Consider the following 10,184-nt stretch of genomic DNA (forward strand, 5'->3'; position numbering starts at 1 on the left):
CATGTTAACGAACTGTGATGAAGTGTCATTTCATGGACTTCAATTACGTTGTGATTATGTCATTGGGGAAAGACAGAAGATGGAGAGGACTTGGTGACATCGAGGCTTAGACCGGGTGCAGGAGCAGTGATGTTCTCCAGTCACCAGTATTGGAACGTTTCACTTTATAATTCACACGAGGAACAGATTCCAGAATACATTTACAATGAGGAATTAGCAGAGACAATATTAATGAAATGCACTCATACGATATAAAATCCAGAAACAAAATGATTTTCTGCACATACCAATAAATGCAAAGTACAGAGATAAGGTTGATAAAATGCACTCCTGATACTGTGTTATATAAACTGAAATGTGGATTACAAAACTAGGTAAGTGGTGTACAAACTTTATCAATCATCATTTCACCCACAGCTGAGATGCTGATTGCTCTCTGACAGTAATCCCCCTCACTGTGATTCTCTGGCCCAGTCTCTCACACAGTTTAGCAGGAGCGGGGGTGGTGGTGGTGGTGGGGGGTGGGAGCATAATTTCCTGCTGCGCTTAGCACAGTCTCTTTAAAAAACTCTGCTTTCTGCATGGAACCAATTAATTGACCTAATGGGTTCTGTTTAGCTGTCAGTAAATTCTGTCATATTATTGGAAATAAATATTCTGGGCTAACCGCCAGTATCAGCATAGTGCTCACAGTGTATGTCGCCCAGACAAAAGGGCTTACAGTTCAGAGGAATTTCTAAATAAAGCTTCTAACTTCTGTCAGTCCATATTGGTCACAAGGAGGTTTGGGTATTTTTATTATCCAAGACTTCGATCAATTATATAAAGCTAACTTCGCGCAGTCGCTAGAGAATATAAGACAGAATCTTCCAATATCCTATTTGAGTTAGATCTGGTTAAAATGAATGTCCTTCCTTGTTTATGATACCCCATGCCAATTCTCCCTTTGACGCTGCCCAGGCAGGCGCTACGGAGGCTTAACAGTTGGCTTTGATCTTTCATCTTGCGTCACAGATGGCCTCCTCTTAAGCTGGACAAATTGCAGCTTCCACAGTGAATGTGGGGTGTCGATTTTCCATAGTTTAAGAAATACCAACCAAGTTCCTTGCTTTACGATGTGGCTGATTGGGCTTGTCAGGACCCATGGTCAATTTGGCAGGATATCGAGACCTTCTAGGCTAATTGTCCCCTCATTAATCTGTTGTTCATGGACAGGATGAGGACTGTTATGGAGAATTGCAGAAACCGATTGTCCTTAATACAGTGAAAGCGTGGAGAATGATGGGACAAGTTGAGGGCACTTTACAAAACAAAAACTTCGGCTTTCACTCCCATTGTCGGATTGGTAGGATTCCAGCCGGGATTTATGGATTCTGGCTTGAGGCTCTAGGAGTCCAGATGAGTTTCCTGTTTCTGAGAATTATTTGACGGGGAGGTCATGATGAATTTTGAGCAGCTGAAGCAGGAATATGAGGTATCTGGGAGGGACCTCTTTTGCTACTTTCAGTTTCAGGACTTTATACAGAAAAAAGACGAGATTAATGGTCCGTCTCTGTAAGTCATACATGGAGATGAGAGTGCTTCAGACTACGGGCACTCTCTGGTTCAGCACCTTCTGTCATCTATTAGGAGGTAGTGTCTCGAAAGACATTGACCCTGTTACACCAGAACAGGAAGAGGTTATTCAGCCCCTAGAGCTTGATATATAGTTACAGGAGGAGGCCGGTCAGCTCCTCGAGTCGATAACACTGGGCCCAGAGTAGGCCATGCAGCACCAGTACCCTGTTATGCAGCAACACGATCAATCTATTCAGCCTCCTCAAGTCTGTAACATAGGAACTGGAAGAGGGACTGGAGATTGGTGCATTGGGATACCAGGAGGATATTCAGTCCCTTCGAGCCTGTTGCACGGGAATTGGAGAAGGATGCAAACTATAAGATTTCTTTTGGGAAAGGAGGAAGAAGTTTACCTCACGTGTCTGGTGTATGGGAACAGAAAAAGGCCAATGATTCCCTCAGTCCTACATCAGAGATGCAGGAGAGACCGTTCAGTATCTTCAGACTGTGATGCAGGAATATGCGAAGTTTTTTCAGCCCCTCAAACTGTTACACAGCAACAGGAAGATTGCATAAGCCCTTACGGCTCTGACGCATCAACAGGAGGAGGACAGGCAGACCATCGAGATGGTGATGTCGAACAACAGAAAGACATCAGCCCATCGATTTTGTGCACAAGGAAGAGAATGTGTCCATTCAGCGACATGGATCTCTTACAGAGCAATCAGAGCAGGTCATTTCACGCCATGTGCCAATTTTCCAGGATTGGAGCAAACAAAGAGATGATATAGAGAGGGAACAATTTAGAATTATCATCTTCACGATGGATTATAGAGTAGTCAGAAAAATGTTGAAATTTAAGAAATATTGTTAAAGTTGATTATTCAGGAATTATTGACAAGAAATTTGAAAAGTCAAACTACAATCCATCAGAATCAACATGATTTGGATCATTGTGGTCCGAGAGATGATACATTTGGACTTCCAGAAGGCATTGAATAGCTCTGCAAAAATGATTAATCTGCAGAATAAGATCGCTTACGATTAAAAGTAATTTTTTTAGCTTGGATACAGGCTTAGTGAAGCAACATAATGCAGTGAGATGGACAAAATATGGGTCACTTTCTGTTTGGCAAAATTCAACTTTTAGGAAACCAAATGTCTTGGTCCCCAGGCCCCAACTATTTACAATCTATAGTCTTAAGTAGTTGAGAGGATAGAACATGTTATAACCAAATTAACAGATGACACTAACTCAGGTGAGAAATTGCAATGAAGATGCAGGAAATTAGAAAATGTATTTGGATAGGTTGGGGCAACATTTGATAGAAGAAACTGAACAACGAAAAGTATGAGTGTATCCGTTTAGATCAATGTAGCAGAAAGGCAAATTATTAACCAAATGGAGAGAGACTTCAGAATGATTAGGTACAGAGGGATCTGGCTGCCCGCGTCCATACTACAGAATACTCCGATGTAGGTACAGCAGATAATGAGAAAGGCAAGTGCAACTTTGGCACATATTTCTAAAACGCTGGATTATAAAGGGAGGGAGATGTGAGATCGCAACTGAGTATTGTGTGCAGTCTTGGTGTCCTGACTGTAGGAGGTATGTATTTGCATTGGAGGCAGTTCAGAAGTGGTTTACTTGATTTATTCCAGAGATGAGGAGATTGTCCTCTGAAGAGAGATTGAGCAGTTCAGGCCAGCACTGCCTGGAGTATAGAAAAATGAGAGGAGATGTCAGAGGTCTGGACGATGTTAAAGGTGATCGACAATGTAGATGTGAAGTGGATATTTCCTCATGTGGGACAATCTCGAATGATCCTAAAACCATAGTTTTAGGATGAGGTGGGGGAGAAGTGAAACAGGGGTGAGGAGAATATACTTCTGTCACAGGTTTTGGAATCTGTGTAATTCACTGCCCCAGAGTGCAGTAAGGTGCTGGGATATTGAGTAAGTGAAAGAATATGGAGAGCAGACAGGAATATGGAACTGAGGCCGCAATCACATCAGCCATGACTGCATTCAATGTCGGAAGAGGCCTGAGGGGCTGGATTGCCGAACTGATGCTCCTCGTTCTTATTCAGCGCTTTGCATGTGTTACACATAAATGGGGAGGACTGGTTATCAAACGGGAAGCAGGCACTTCGGATAAATCAGCCTTAATCAGTTTGACAGAACGTCACCAGTGGAGTCACACAGTGACCAGTGCTAGGTCCAAGACTCTTTACAATCTGAATCAATGATCAGGAGGAGTGGAACAAATGTACTGTAACTATGTATGCTGGAAGTGACAGGATGTGCAGCTCCAATCCATTTGCAGCTCCATATCTCTATTCTATCAATGGATGTAGAATATCTCAAGAGGAAGGAGGAAAATGACTTAGGGTTAAGTCGGCAAGGATCAGACAAGGTTCTAGAGGGTTACAAAGTAGTCAGGAAGGAAGTGAAGAATAATCTCAGGAGAGCGAGATGCGGGCATGAAAAAGACTTGGTGAGTAGGATTAAGGTAAAACTTAAGATATTCTATACTTTTGTGAGGAACAAGATGATGGCTTTAGTGAGGGTAGGGCTCATCAGGATAGTGGAGGGAACTTGCGCCAAGAGTCGGAGAAGGTAGGGGAACATAGAACGTAGAACACTACAGCACAGTACAGACACTTCGGCCCTCAATGTTGCGCTGACCTGTCATACCAATCTGAAGCCTATCTAACTTACACTATTCCATGTACGTCCATATGCTTGTCCAATGACGACTTAAAGGATTTTTTTTTGGCGAATCTACGACTGTTGAAGGCGAAGCATTCCAAAGCTCTCTCTTTAGGTCTTTCCTGGCTACCGTGTAACCCTCAAGCACCAGAACTGAGCCTTCATATCCCATCCTAACATAAGTCACTGTCTTCCTCTTGAACAGAGATTCCACTTCATTCGTGAACCACGGCTCCTGTGCTCTACAGCTTCCTCCCTGCCTGACAGGTACATACATATCTAGGACAGCTTTTCCTTGAATAAGCTCCATATTTCTAATTTACCCATCACCTGCAGTTTCCTTCCCCATCATATGCTCCCTACATCTTGCCTAATGGCATCGTAATTGCCTTTCCCCCAGCTGTACCTCTTGCCGAGTGGTATACACCTATCCCTTTCTATCACTAAAGTAAACATAACAGAATTGTGATCGCTATCACCAAAGTGCTCACCTACTTCCAAGTCTGACACCTGACCAGGCTCATTACCCAGTATCAAAAGTAATGTGGCTTCGCCCCTTGTTGTCCTGTCTATATACTGTGTCAGGAAGACCTCCTGCACACACTGGACAAAATCTGACCACTCTATAGTACTCGTACTATAGTGTTCTCGTTCAAAACTTCAAAAGTTGAAGTTCCCCATTACATCTACCCTGTCTCTGTCACTCCTATCGAGAATCATCTTTGCTATCCTTTTCTTTACATCTCTGGTACTATTCGGAGGCCGATAGAAAACTCCCAATGGGGTGAACTCTCCTTTCCTTTTCCTAACTTCAGCCCATACCACCTCAGTTGATGAGTCCTCAAAAATCCTTTCTGCAACTGCAATACTGTCCTTAAGCAACAATGTAACACCTCCCCCTCTGTTAGGATCTTCTCTGTTCTTACTGAAATATCTAAATCCTGGAACCTGCAACAACTATTCCTGTCACTGCTCTAACCATGTCTCCAAAATGGCCACAACATTGAAGTCCCAGGTACCAACCCATGCTACGAGTTCACCCACCTTATTCTGGGTGCTCCTGGCGTTGAAATGGACGCACTTCAAACCAACCTCTTGCTTGCCGGTGCCATCTTGTATCCCTGAAACTTGATTTTGGACCTCCCTACACTCAACTCTTTCTGTACTCGAACTCCAATTTTGGTTCCCATCCCACTGCTGGATTAGTTTAAACCCACCCCAACAGCCTTAGTGAATTCCACCACCCCCCCACCCCCGAGGATATTGGTACCCCTCTGGTTCAGATGAAGCCCATCCTGCTTGTAGAGGTCCCACCTACCCCAGAAAGAGCCCCAATTATCCAGGAATCCAAAACCCTCCCTCCTGCACCATTCCTGTAGCCACGTGTTCACCTGCGCTCTCTCCCTATTCCTTGCCTCACTAGCACGTGACACAGGCAAGAAACCAGAGCCAACAACTCTGTTCATCCTAGCTCTAAGCTTCCAACCTAGTTCCCTGAATTTTTGCCTTAAATCCCCATCTCTCTTCCTACCCATGTCGTTGGTGCCTATGTTGACTACGACTTGGGGCTGCTCCTCTCCCCCTTAAGTATGCCAAAAACACGATCAGAGACAACACGAACTCTGGCACCTGGGAGGCAACACACCAACCGTGAGTCTCTCTCGTCCGCACAGAACCTCCTTTCTGTCCCCCTAACTATGGAGTCCCCAATGACTACTGCTCTGCTCCTCTTCCCCTTTCCCTTCTGAGCAGCAGGGACAGACGCTGTGCCAGAGCCCTCTACCACACTGCTTTCCCCTGGTAAGTCCCCCCCATTGTACCCAAAATGGTGTATTTATTGTTGAGGTGAATGGCCACAGGGGATCCCTGCACTGCCTGCCGGTTCCCTTTCCGTCCCTGACTGTAACCCATTTGCCTTTTTCTTGTACCTTAGGAGTGACTATCTGCCTGTAACTCCACTAAATAACCCACTCTGCCACCCGAATGATCAGAAGTTCATCCAGTTCCAGCTCCAGTTCCCTAACGCGATTTTCAAGGAGCTGGAGTCAGGTGCACGTCCAGCAGATGTAGTCAGCAAGGACACTGATGGTGACCCTTACCTCCCACATTCTGCAGGAGGAACATTCAACTGCCCTCACCTCCATTCTCACTAGTCTAAATTTCCAAACAGAGTGTTCAAAAAAAAGGAATAAAAAACTGGCTAACGTGCCAAGCTGTGGCACAGGTACTTTGTTTTTGGTGAGAGGAGGAGGATGGGTGCTTTAACAGATTATAAGGCAAGGTAAGCTTTTCTAGGTGTTTGGTTTAATTCACAAACGGGTTCATTGCTGTGTTGTAACAGCACACTTGGAACATTGTGTTCAGTTCTGGTCGCCTTGTTATAGGAAAGATGTAGAAGCTATAGTGAGGGTGCAGAGGAATCCCTAGGGATCAACAGAAATATTGGCACACACCACACGATCGAGTGAAATATTGAGGAAGTCACCACGCGAAAAATAAATACTGGCAAATTCTGCATGTCAGTATAAACGTCAGTATGTCAGTGTTTGTGGTGTGACTGTACTGATGCCTGTATATCTGTGTGTGCACGTCCAACAGTGTATTTGCATTTCTCTCTGTGTGCTTTCGTATCTGTGTGACTGCACCAGTCTCTATGTGTGCCTGTGTATCTATATGCATATCTTTGTGTATCTGCGTGTCTCTGTGTGTATCCGTGTGCACAGCGGATTTGCCAGCCTCTGTGGTGTTTAAAGTGATGCAATGTCCGCCTCTGCTGGTCTTCACACTCCACTGCATTGATGGCAGTGGAAGGAGAAAACCATAACGGATTCAGTCTAGGAGGTGGGGACAGGGAGGTAGATCATAGCACCATCCAAACTGACAATACCGTCTGCACATGCACACACACACACAGTTGGGTATAGGGAGGATCATAATTGTACTGAGGACACTCGGAATGGCAAATGCTCCTGAGTAATAATTCTGCTCGCTCTGCAATGTGGAAGTGATTTGTCTTTGATGATTATTCGTTACACAGAGTGTACACCTTAAAGAATATTTCCACTGCAACTGAATCCAATTAATTCTGACCAAATCATCTGTAAGGTGATGCGATGAATTTAATAAACGTTCTTTATATTGAAATATTCTATATTTCACCCCTACAAGGTGTAAGTGAGAATGGATTGAAAAGTCCTGAAACTGGCCCAGTGGTCGTGGTAATATGTCTTGGTATCAGACAAAACTGTTCTGTGTATCCAGAGATATTTGCAAAACCAAACAGCCGTGCAATTGTGAGAGATTCACAGTATTTGATGTCCTCTGATAAAAAAAACTGACACCTGTGCAGCGGCATGGGGAGACCAGCAGAGGGTGGCATTGTATGACCATAACCTTAACAGGGACAGACGTAGAGGTGGAGGAGGGGAGTAAAGGTTTATCTCAATTTCAATGGATTTACCTCCAAAATCACAGAGCCATCATTTCACAGAGATGCACACACACATACATAGACACATTAAATACACAACACGCATGCATACAGATATGGACACTTACACACAAACACATGCACACGCCTGCACACAGACACAGTGGCTTCTTTCAGATAGAGATAAGCATGTAGAGATAAGATAGTGATAAGGGAATCAATGGTCAGTTGTGGAAGGCAGGAGAATGTGGCTGAGAAACATTTTAGCTGTGACCAAACAGCACAACAGATCCAAGGGGCTAAATGAACTAATTCTGTTCCAATGTCCTATTTTGTGAAGGGATTCATTTTGGAAGTCGAATTTGAATGCAGATTATTGGGTCAAATGTAGGATTCATAGCAGTGTGGAGGAACAAACAAATCTTGGGGTCCATGTCTGCAGGTCTCTCATTTGCCACCTCAGTTGATAGGGTTGTTAAGAAGGTGTATGGTGTGTTGGTTTTCATTAGCAGGTGGACTGAGTTGAAGAGCCGCAAAATTATGCTGCAGGTCTATAAAGCTCTGGTGAGACCAGATTTGAAATGTTCTGTTCGCCTCTGTAAAGAAAGTATATGGAAGCTTTAAAGCAGGTGCAGAGGAGATTTACTAGAATGCTGCCGAGAATAGAGGACTTGTCTTATGAAGAAAGGTTGAGGGAGCGATGGCTTTTCTCATTGAAGCAAAGAAGGATGAGAGGTAACTTGATAGAGCTGAACAAGATGGTGAGAGGTACAGACAGAGTAAATAGCCAGAGACTTCTTCCCAGGGTGGAAATGGTTGTCACGAAGTGAGCATAATTTTAAGGTGTTTGGAGAAAGGTTTTGGAAGATGTCAAAGGCAGTGAGACACCAGCCCCCCTCCCCCTCCCCTCAAAGCGGGCCCCTGGTCCTTTGAGACAGCCGTGCTAACCACTGAGACACCATGGCCCCCTCCCCCTCCACCCCAAACCGGGTCCCTGGTACTGTGCGACAGCCGTGCTAACCACTGACACACCATGCACCCCCTCCCACTCCCCACCAAACTGAGTCCATGGTACTGTGATACAGCCGTGCTAACCACTGAGACATCATGCCCCTCTCCCCCTCCCACCAAAACCGGGTCCCTGGTCCTGTGAGACAGCCGTGTTCACCACGAAGACACCATGCCCCCTCCCCTTCCCCCTCCCCCAAAACCGGGTCTCTGGTACTGTGAAACAGTCGTGCTTACCACTGAGACACCGTGCCCCCCCCCCTTCCCCAAAACCAGGTCTCTGGTACTGTGAGACAGCCGTGCTAACCACTGAGACACCATGGCCCCCTTCCCCTCCCCACAAACCGGGCCCCTGGTACTTTGAGGCAGCCGTGCTCATCACTGAGACACCATGCCCCCTCTCCCTCTCCCCCAAACTGGGTCCCTGATACTGTGAGACAGTCGTGCTAACAACTGAGACACCATGCCCCCCTCCCCGCTAAACCGGGTCCCTGGTACTGTGAGACAGCCGTGGTAACCACTGAGACACCATGCCCCCCTCCCCTCCCACCAAACTGGTTCCTTAGTACTTTGAGACTGCCCTGTTACCCACTGAGACACCATGTCCCAATTCCCCACCACCACCCCTCAAACCGGATTCCTAGTACTGTGAGATAGCCGTACTAAACACTGAGACACCATGCCCCCCCCTCCCCCTCCCCACAAACCGGGTCCCTAATACTGTGAGACAGCCGTGCTGACCCCTGAGACTCCATGACTTCCTCCCCCTCCCCCCCAAACCGGGTCACTGGTACTGTGAGACAGCCGTGCTAACCACTGAAACACCAGGCCCCCCTCCCCCACCCCCAAACCAGGTCCCCGGTACTGTGCGACAGCTGTGCTAACCGCTAAGACACCATGCCACCCTCCCCCTCTCCCCCAGCCGGGTCGCTGATACTGTGAGGCAGTCGTGCTCACAACTAAGACACCGGGCTACCCTCTCCAAATCCCCGAAACGGGGTCCCAGGTAATGTGAGACAGCCGTGCTAACCACTGAGACACCATGCCCCCTTCCCCCTCCCCACAAACCGGGTCCCTGGTACTGTGAGACAGCGTGCCAACAACTGAGACATCATGCCCCCCTCCCTCTCCCCCCAAACGCGGTCCCTGATACTGTGAGACAGCCGTGCTAACCACTGAGACACCTTGGCCCCCTCCCAGCTAAACCGGGTCTCTGGAACTGTGGAACAGCCGTGTTAACCACTGAGACACCATGCCCCCCTCCCCGCTAAACCGGGTCTCTGGTACTGTGGAACAGCCATGTTAACCACTGAGACACCATGCCCCCCTCCCCTCCCACCAAACCGGTTCCTTGGTACTTTGAGACAGCTGTGGTACCCCCTGAGACACCATGTCTCAATTCCCCACCCCCACCCCTCAAACTCGGTCCCTAGTACTGTGAGACAGCCGTGCTAACCACTGAGACACCATGCCTTCC

Source organism: Chiloscyllium punctatum, chromosome 21, assembly GCF_047496795.1.
Source record: "Chiloscyllium punctatum isolate Juve2018m chromosome 21, sChiPun1.3, whole genome shotgun sequence".
Classification (NCBI taxonomy): Eukaryota; Metazoa; Chordata; class Chondrichthyes; order Orectolobiformes; family Hemiscylliidae; genus Chiloscyllium; species Chiloscyllium punctatum.